At 39.1% G+C, this 10,876-nt stretch overlaps 1 long non-coding RNA gene across 1 annotated transcript; it reads left to right on the top strand.

Annotated features, from left to right (window-relative positions):
* The first annotated feature begins 409 nt into the window (after nucleotides 1–409).
* On the top strand, nucleotides 410–4,180 carry LOC137104867 (uncharacterized). Its single transcript, XR_010911749.1, has 3 exons — nucleotides 410–546; nucleotides 1,273–1,338; nucleotides 3,007–4,180. It is a non-coding gene; the product is annotated as an uncharacterized lncRNA (long non-coding RNA).
* The last annotated feature ends 6,696 nt before the right edge of the window (nucleotides 4,181–10,876 follow it).

Genomic DNA, 10,876 nt, shown 5'->3' with positions numbered 1-10,876 from the left:
AATAATCAAAATCAGAATGGACCTTCATGTGCAATAATACTCTGTCTACTCTTATGACCTCCACTGTCAATGCCATTTATAATTCATGCACCCATACTGATGGGTCTGGGGCACGTTCAAGAGGTCCGCTCCTCACTGTTCCACCACTGTTCATCAATAGCTGCCAGCCAGGTAGGGGACTTTATTATTGAACAGTGGCCATGCTAGTTTGACACAAACACTGTTCTATAATTATTGGAACTTCAAAAACTTTACACTCTCTCGCCTCCTCTCCAACTCCCTCTCTCTGTTTGAAATGGCCTCCCTCTCCTTCTTTCCTCTTTGCTGTTAATTTAAACACTGGCGGTTTCATCACTCCCCATAGGTGTCTGTTTTACAATAAAAGGTCATCCTCATTTGTCCGCAGACACAAAAGGGACCACCTTCGGGGCTGAGGTCAGACAATCAGACAGCCAGATAAACAGACAGATGGACAGAGGGATGGCTGGCACTACAGGCTGGCGCTCAGGATGCAGGGGAGAGGAGAACGGAAAGAGAGATAAGAAGGTAAGATAGCTAGAGAGAGTGAGGGAGGGAGAAGGAGTGGGTGAGTGACTGAGAGATGAGAAAGATGGCGGGAGTGGTAGTCGCTGGCGAAGGGGCGGGTGGGCGAGAGCGAGGACAGACAACTAATCATGCCATCACCTCTAGTCTTCTTCCTCCTCTCTACTCCTTCTTCACCTCCTCTCTGCTGCTCTGTGGGGATGATTGACGAGGGCACGGTGGACTGAGGTTGTCCCAGTCCCGAGATTAGAAAGCCTTCAAACAAATGAAGCCTGGAAACACTGCCCTAGGGAGCTAGGAGCCACGGTGAGACAGACAGGACACACACTCTGGCTTAAAGAGACATGAAGATAAGGGGAAAGGAGAACCAGAGAGGAAGAGGGAGGGAGAGATGGGAAATGACATGTTTCTTGGGTTTTAACTGTATACTGTATGAGCAGAGACAGGAGCTGAAGTTAAAAAGAAGGTGATGTGTTTAAGATAAGTTTTGATTTTAACAAAGTGTGTGAGAGAGAACTACAGAAAGGCAGAATGAGTGCAAGACGCAGAGACAATTATAAGCGTATGTTACTTTATTTAGGCTATGTGCAGAGAGGGACATAATAAGAAGCTGAGCATGACAAACAGAAGAAAAAAAGAGTGATGAGGGAGAGGGAAAGAGACTGATAGATGGACATAAGAAGAAATCTTCAGACCATGGCTTTACACACCTGTTTTTGTCTTTGCAAGATTACCAACTGCAGATTGTTCCCCTTGTACTCCTCTGCAGATCTGATACGATACATTCATCAAAAAGTGAGTATCACCGTTTCCCTTACCTGCCCCCATGCACAGACATACAAACACACCCCCCGCTGTCCCCCCACCCCCACATTCTGCTACCTCTTGAAAAACGATCATCCACAACCCTGGCCCTATTGTTTAAGATTCAAGCATTAGTTAAAAAAAAGGAAAAAAAAGGGGGGAAAAACACTGTGATATACGACCAGATATTAAGAAAAAGTTTGATTTTATAGATGTCACATGAGTGACCTCCATTTTCCCAAATGGCGCAGGTCCAGGGTTTTAATGGAGTCTCTGTGAGCCATATATCAGCGCAGCTTGTCTCGTAAAGCTCTCCTCAGGCCGACCTCACAAACCACCTCCACCTTTATCGTGACACTTAGGGAGGTTTTCACGAGCAGAAAATAGATGTATTAACAGGGAATGATTTTAATACAGTCACTGGGTTAAAAAAAAAGTGAGAATGAGGAAGGTGCTGGAGGCTTCTGCTGTTTTTGCGAGTACTGTATATATTTGGATTTTTTTTTTGTCAACAATTCTCCTTCCATTCCTCTTTCTCCATCCTTTATGCTCTGTCTCAATCACTGCTTCCTCCATCCATTACTCGCTCCCACCTTTTCTTCCTATTTCTGTAGAGTGTCACAGTGTTACAGCTAGTCAACATGACACTTTTTAAAGTTTTCCAAGGAGGCTGACAGAGCACAGAGGAGATTAACCTAGCTGCCTGCCATTGCACCTGTCCCTCTACTCTGTCTCTTTCTGTTCCTGCAATATAAAAAAGGAGAGAAAAAGAAACAGAGCAGGAAGTAAATAACACAGAGGGCCACATGCACCTGCCTGGGCTACATTGTGCTAAAAGTAGAGCGGTGTAAGCATTAAAGCAATAATCGGATCAGTGAACAAAATGTAAATTGTGCAAAAATAAGTAGAGCAGCATGCTGTATGTATACAAATATTACATATTTGGAAGCAAAAAGAACAAAGGCAGTTATTTGAAAAAAATGGAAAATGGATGCTATATCAGTATGAAGTTTAGGAATTCACTGTATATCATGCTGGTTATTTTGTTTTTCCTGGGACACAAAAGGCAATTCAATATTGTCTCACTAGCCTTAAAAATGAAGAATTAACAGTTATTCTAATAGGTAATAGGTAGTAATTCTAAATGGTTTAAAGGAGACTAGCTGCATTTTGAGGTGTGTGCCTAAAGTACAGTGTATAAGTGCAACCTCCTTCCGAGGGGGGAGTTTTTGAGGCACTGAACATCTAATTTAAAAAAAAAAAAAAAAACATGATATGTGATTACATATTTCTTTGCATCGGACCAAAATGGACCTGAGTACAGGGGAAACTATACTTTTGATAAGAGAACAGGAGAACAAATACAAATCAAGAAAGCTAGAGAGGAAGAACGCTGTAGAGCAGGAGCCACTGCTGCACTGTATTGTATCTGAAGTAAATAGTGGATGACTAGTGAGGCGGTGTTTAAAACACAGTGCCCCCAGTCAGAGCCTGCTCTTCATCAGTCAGAAAGGCAGAAATGAGAAATGCATCTGAGTGATGCTTTAAAAGGCAAAGTTCAGTAATTGGGAATGACAGACACACACAAAGCATCCATCACTCATGACCTTTCCATTTCTTCATCTTTTTCTCTTTTCTCCCTTCTCTCTTTCCATGCAGGGCAAGGACGAGAAAAGCAAAGGAAGAACGATAAAGCACGACTTTTAGACAACAATCAGCCTCTGAAAGTCACACTGTGATGCCATTAAACTGGAATCAGCTTGAAACTGACCTTAACTAAAAAGAATTAAAGTTCAGTGTATGTAATATGTACATAAACACACAAATATATGTTGTAGAATGCTCCAATGAAACAAAACGCTTTAGTACTTAATGTCAATCTGTCGTCGTTGTTGTTTCTGTATTTCAAGAGGCACAGCAAATGTAGAAGTGCAACCACATCATTCATGTACCTTCGCTGTGTTCGAATGTGAGGAAAAAAAGGTTAATAGAAAGTTGTTTATATTATGGCATCGAAATTGCCGCACATTTTCTTTCATAGTCACACCCTTTATTACCCTCTGTCTACCTCTGTCTGTCTTAATTTCTTTCTTTTGATTCCTTACACATTCAGTGGTGGTAAAATGACCAGGCTGTGCACAAGAAACATGCATTTCTCTATGTCTGTATGAGACATGCACACACACTTCACATCTGGACTTGTGTTTAATTTTACGTCAAACTCCGGACAGGAAGCACCTGTCTAGATGAAATCCTGCACGAAAGAAAGAGCAGTAGAGAGTATAGGGAAAAAATACACGCAGTAAAGAAAAACATTAATCCATCTGCTGTGTAATGTATGTCACAGTCATCACATTAAAAGCAACGTCAACAAACAGAGGGAAAACTAAATTGGTTTGGAAAAGGCAAGTCATCTGAAATTAACACAAATTTCATCCCCTCTAAATGTTATCGCGTCTGTCTGTGTTTGGAGCTGAATGCAGGTCATTCTTTTTCTCCAAGGCTCAGGGGGCTGTTCACTAGCAGCTCTGCAATTACGGAGTAGTAAAACTTCCAGATGTGGGATTATTCTTCTCTTCACATTACCAGATTAAAAGATCACTGTCTGCGTAGAGTCACACACATGTTAAAGGTTGGCCTGGTAACATCCGTAACGTCACAATCTACTGGTCAATGTGTGATACAGGATGTAGTATGATTTAAGCAATGGCCACAACATCCTAACACTGATGAATACAAAACACTTAGAAAACAACAATATCTTGTCATTTATATCATCAACACCAGACATTTTATGGGGAAAACGTATTAATCTCTCATCCATTTAATAAACAATGTTCTATATAAATCGTTACGATAACAGCTCTTGTTGCAACAATAAAGTAAATAAGCCCAAAATAATATATTAAACTCTCAAAACAAGTCCATACAGACATGAGTCCTCGTGCAACAACACATTACATCACTCATCAGATCAGAAAACAATACATTTAAATATTTATATTTTGAGGGGGGCAAAGAAAGATGCAACTTTCTTTCCAGACATGGCCTTCAAAATGTTAAAGTTAAAGCTACAAAAAGAAGAGAGCGAAAGAAGTTGACATTAGTTCATACCATCCAAAAACTGACATTTTCATTTTCACATTTTCTAGCAGAGAACCTGGTAACATTTTATTATTTTTTATGAAATATTAAAGGACTGACTGAGGTTCAGATCATGAGTATTACAAAAGTGGTGATGCTTAATCTCATACTCATCTACCCTCAAAATTAATGTGAAGTATAACTATTTTTGCCTATATACAACAAGAAGTGGTGTCTCAGCATTAACTGACACAACTAACACTGCATCCCATTCTAATGACTGCTTTATCACAGAAATGCTTGGAGGTAATTAAATTACATCTGGCACAAACATCTACTCATGGATGAACTGATTAGAATGTGAGTCTGGGCTGATGTGGGAGGAGGCATAAAACTGCAAACCAGTAACTGTGGTCCTATAATGCAATAATGCAACGTACTCGCTTAATGTAAACTCTATAATAATAAAGATTTATAATAATTGTTGTGTTACCAGAAATCTATCATTCAGTCATGAGTTTTTCTTGGTTAAGGTAACATTTTTTCTTTCAAATGATATTTAATCTTGAGCCTGATTGGTGAAACCACCCATTTCCTGTTTCAGATTAAGTTCAGTGAGACAGAGAATTACAGACATTTAAAATTACTAACACACAGTTCAGGAAGGTTAAGACAATTCACTCATGCAATGTTCGGAGACATAGCTGGCTGTTTACGTAGTGATGTCACAAGACATCTGTTAATTGATTTGGTCATAACTCAAGTCTGTGCTGCGGGTAATGTCCCATCACAAGTGAAGATGCCAGCTGTGGGCCGCATATAACCCTTCCACTTCAATGTGCAGCCACAGACTACAAAGTTTAGGTGTGCCAAAGTGTGTTAAGCTCAACACATGCACTCCAGGTGACATCGGGCAGCTGCTACCTTGGGTTAAAAGTCCTCACATGTTGTGAAGGTTGATGCAGCATGCATTCAGTTATTGCCACGATCCTCATGTCAGACAGTCATCTGTCTACCATTGTGTTTTTCAAACAGCACATTGTCAGTAAATACTTTTCCTATGCAGAAAGCAAGGTACACGACATGCCATAGCAACTAAGAAGAAGCTAAGTATAATAAATGAATATGTGGGCCCTGCTTGATTTGCTGTTATAAACACGTGTACTGCAGTGTGGTCTATACACTATGTTCATCTTTATGTCTGGCAGTGGGCAAAAAAGCAATGAAATAGTACATATTAGTGGTAATTACATATCTTCAAATGAATTTGATTGATTTAAAAAAGGTCAAAAGCACAATTCATAAAAACACTTGAGCTACTTTAATGAAAAGGTTGCTCCACACATTCCAACATACCACCATTAAACATTGGTGTTATCCTCTGCATTTCAGGTTTTATTTCAAGATGAAATGTTGTGATTGACTTTCCGATGTGCCTTTCATTCAGTAACCGCATTCACCTGTGTCAATATCAGATAGTGACTTCCTACATTTTGCAGGATGACTTTCAGCAACCCTGGCGAACGTGCCTGAACTTTTTACAGCTAGATGTTGGTTTAACATGTAGGTGGAGAAAGCCATAATGAAAGCAATGGGTATAGTAACAGAAGTGTTTTTTTCTCTTGACAAAAGTGAGTTTTGCCTCAGGATCACAAGGCAACATGTCTTGTGCCCCTAAGGACTATTAGAGTGAACATTTATTCTTCTATAATTTTCACCTGCTTTGATTGTAAATATTAAGCGTAAAAAGCTGTTCCTTTTAGTTCTGCAGGACTGTTTTAGATTGTAGAAAATGTGCCATCACACTCCACTGTAGCTGTAAGGTTGGATGGATTTGATCAGTTACTCATGCAGCGATAAGAAAAAACATCTAAGAACTAAATGGATAGAACCATTTTAAGGTTTGCAAGATAGATACTGCATGTCTTCTATTGTATTCAAGTGTCTGAGAATTATCCACCAATCCACTATTAATGACAGAGATTTCGCTTTTAATCATCAACTGAACTTTAATGGTTTTGAGTAATTCTTACTAAGGAACTGTAACAAGCAGGCAGAGGCAGTAACCACCATGGCCATTTCCCCTCATTCTTCGTTTCCTCCTCTATTTATCCTTCTTTCCTTTCGTCTCCTTCAAGGTCGGTCATCAGAGTGAGGCTGCATGTCACTGTTCCTTTGTCTATTCAGATAAAATTGCTGCATTCATCGTATGTCAGATAAACCTCAAAAAAGGGAGTGAGGCGGGTATATTGAGAAAGAGAGGGAAGAGAGTAAAAAAAAACAACAACACCCCTATCACAGCGTCCTCCAGCCTACCTGTTTTTAATCTGTCCATGACAAATTCAAGCATTCACTCTTCCCTCTTCTCTTTCCTCCACATTTTCTCTTCACCTTATCTACTGTCTCAGCACTGCATCACTTGCCATTTTAGAATAATGTCCCTCCATGTCTATAATGACATTGCCTTTGTGCTTCAGATTACCTTGGGATTTTCAGTTCTCCCTCCAACACACATGGATGCTGGAATAAAGATATGCTCTCTCACACACACACACACACACACACACACACACACACACACACACACACACACACACACACACACACACACACACACAAACATCTAAGTATTAAAGAAAATGTGCCTATTAGCCTTGAGACCAACTGAACTGGGATACATCATTAAACAGTAACTTGCTATATAACTGTACATAGCAATTAATGATAATGTACATTGCCATTATTTCTTCATGAAATGATGGCTGGAGCTTGGGTCTGTGAGGAAAGCACTGTGTTTCCAAATATAAATATGCTAAATACATTCAGAATCAAACCTCGGAGCTTCAATCTTATTAGGTGACCAGTTCCTAGCTGTTCTTATTTACTGATTTCTATGGCACCAAAACAATGGATCAAGCTGATTTTAGTCTAATTGTACATTATAAACTATCTAGTATCAAATTGTTATTATTTTTTTCCCATCTTTCAGGTCAGTATATTAGACTTTTAACATCACTTAAGTAGCAAAAACATATCTAAGCTAAAACTATATTAAAAGTACTCAAATGATGTTACGAAAAGTGACATTCCTAATGTTCCCAGGTCATATTTTACAGTGCAAATGCATCCTTCCTATTTTCTCAGATAAAGAAATCATTTTCATTCAGGTATCATCAGACATGAGCAAGTCTCTAGCATGTATTATGAGCTCCTTAAACTGTGACAGGCCCTTCTCTCCCCTGCCATGCCATGTCTCTTAATGAGATGGTAATCAGCCAGTCATCAGTGAAGGGACCATGCAGGACACATAATGAGAACATTAGACTGCATACTGAAAGGACCCCCTGCTGGGTGCTGGATCAATGGTCTGGCCTGATGAAAGGTGGATGATGCAGCTGATGGTTGGGGAGAAATAGAAATAGAGAGAAATAGAGAGAGAGAGAGAGAGAGAGAGAGAGAGAGAGAGAGAGAGGGGCAGGGATGTGATGTTGATTGTCCAGCACATTATCTACTGTACCCAATCCTTTGACTAAAAGAGAAGTCAGACACATTCATTCAGGCAAACAGAAAAACAAGGAGTGTTGCTGCATTTATTGCTTTAGCACATAAACCAATAGTATCATTATTTTTGTGTTGTGATTCTGTATTTTGAGATATGCTTTACCACATTTTACCCTGTGTTTTGGACTGTATTTTGCCAAAACATATCATCATCAAGGCCAGAAGAGAGAAAGATTAAAGATGTATCCATCCAACAAGAAACAGGAGGCTTTCATTCACACTTTTGGATACAATGTGTTCTGCTGAACACATCAGCTTAGCTGCCATTGGTTTCCAGCTTTCACCTATGGTATCTTGTAGCTCAAGCCCTGCACCTGTGACTGGCCCAGACTGGCCAGTCTTTTACACACAAGACTGGCCCAGAAATCTATGCTAAAACAGTAAATCTATTGATGCCAGCACTGTCAACAAAACTGCTCTAGCCAGTATTGCTGTTCAGTGGTTTATTGTTTGAAATCCCCTCGATGAGTGGCTCACAAGGACAGACAAATGTCACGTGTTATTAGTGTGGCAGTGAAACAGTAAAACATGGGAGAACCAAGCAAATAACAAAACACCTGTGGCAAAGCTTCCTAGACCAGACTGATGTTCTTGTTGAACATCAGTTGGGTTGGGTTTTTTTTTTTTTTTTTCAAAAAAAAAAAAAAAAAAATTAAAATACTGTAATCACAATACTGTACCACATGTTTTACTGACAGCCAAACAATGTGTAATATAGCAACATGAGAGGTTGCATTTTGCTTTGGGGGCTGCAGCTGTGCATATGTCCTAATGTTCTCAAACAAATTATTTCACATGGTAGCTGCATTTAATTGGACTTGGCCCAATTCTGATTGAGAGCAACAAGTTCAAACTTGTTTTCCAGGTTCCATCAAAAGGCATTCTGAAGAAGGCAGTGCAAAATAATTTGGTTAGATCATGGCTTGGCCAATTGGTCAAGGGGGTCCTATACATACACTGAAAAATTGTATCCAGCAAATTTAAATAGGCTCTGTAAATACAATGGAATAAAATAAATCTTCATTGAGGTTTGCACTCTTCAATCAAACTTCACTGAACTGCTGGTGAAGCAGGTAAGTGAATGTGATGTTTTAGTAACTTAAACCTGTAAAAGAACTAATTATTGTTTCATACACATCTCCAATCAAAACGTCTCACAGTTTCTCATCTTTAATTAATAATGCTGAAAATGAATTGTTTCACATTGGTGTTAATACTGGACTACTAGTTATATTATGGTCAGGTGTATATTGTGAACACCAGTAAAGCAGAAAATATGCAAAACAGAAAGTGTCACCAGAGTAGAGAATAATAACAATTTAGGAAATTAGCACTTTAAGTCAAAACACTTCACTGCAGGCTGGTACGCATTGGTGCATATAATGGATTTGCCTTCAGTTACATGTCTTTGTGCTGGTTACTCAACTTTTTGTTGTTTTCCAGGCGGTGGTTTTAAATTGTACTTTGTATCCCAATAAAATAAAGTTGACCTAAAATGCTAGGCTGTATATACTTTATTCACTGTAAGTGACTTTAAACACAGTAATCACACACACTCTTACACTGGGTATGTTCTCACTTGCTTACAATTATGCAAAATGGAATTTATGTGAAAACGCAACAGGAAACCAGGCTCAATGCTGGTTAAATATTTAGATGAGCAGTGTGATAATGCCTGTAAACAAAATAGGATAATAAAGAATGTCATCAAAGAAATATATACATTTTTATGGGATAATAGCAGCAATAGACATTCTAAACTCATCAAAGACCATAAAAGAAATCACTCAGAGCCAACTGGTTTAATACCTTCATAAAAATGTTTTCTCTCTGTGTTTCTTTCACAGCTCATACATTTTTGTCTGATTAGACACAACTTCATCTTGTACTGTACAAGGACCGAGAAACAGACTTGGAGTGTGAGTGAGTCACTCATGGTCACATTCAGTTGTTAGAACAATCCAGGCACACATGAAGCACCAGCACATGTCAACCCCCACTAATGTTATACATCATAAAAAGCTGCTGTGACAACTCAGATGTGGCGAATGAACTCCTCCACCCCTACTTCCCTTTACCATGTCAAACCATTTGGTTTCCCTTTATGGCTTTCACATATGCATATTCCTATTCATGTCCATTTTGGCTGCTATGTTCACCATGAAACACAGTCCCTGTTTGAATCCGGCCATAAATCCGCCTGGAGTCGAGTTAATTGTCAGACACAGACAAGTTCTGATCTTAAATGCTATAATGCATACTGCTGCTCTAAATCACAAGGAAATCTATCCCTGCCCTTACTGGTGCCTTCCAAAGTGATTTGGTCTCAATTTGTAATAAAAAGTGCAGCGGAGACAGCACTACCAGTGTCTGCAGTGGGCTTCTGTCTTTTGTTTTGCATTTTTTTTCCACCTTTCCTCTCGTCACAGTCACTAAAATTGTATCTAATAAACATTGCATGAGACCACTGACCAGAACAAAGGGTATGAAGAAAAAAACCATCTTTCTGAACATCTATCAGATCTCTCTTTAAAAAAAAGAAAAAGAAGAAGGTGGTGGTGGGGTTCCTAAAGAGGAATGGAGAATAATACAAGGTTTCATGCCAAGATCATAAAATTACCGAGGAATAAAAGCCATTCATTTTACATGACATCATCAGCTTCTGAGGATGTGAGCTTTGGTGGCTTCAAAAAGAGGACAAAATGTTTTCTTCCACTGGCTTCAGTACTGCAGCTGTCTGACAAGACATACACAGCAGAACAAAGGAGTGGGATTAGCCTCTGTGTTATTGGCTGGAGCTTTTGAAACATGCAATAAAAATACAATATTCTTAACAGCACAACTGTCTTGATATATAGTTTATATATATGATGAGACTGTGAAA

This window comes from Channa argus, chromosome 19 (genome assembly GCF_033026475.1).
Source record: "Channa argus isolate prfri chromosome 19, Channa argus male v1.0, whole genome shotgun sequence".
Lineage (NCBI taxonomy): Eukaryota > Metazoa > Chordata > Actinopteri > Anabantiformes > Channidae > Channa > Channa argus.
The sequence above is the reverse complement of the archived record's forward strand: the minus strand, read 5'-3'. Positions and strand labels throughout refer to the sequence as shown.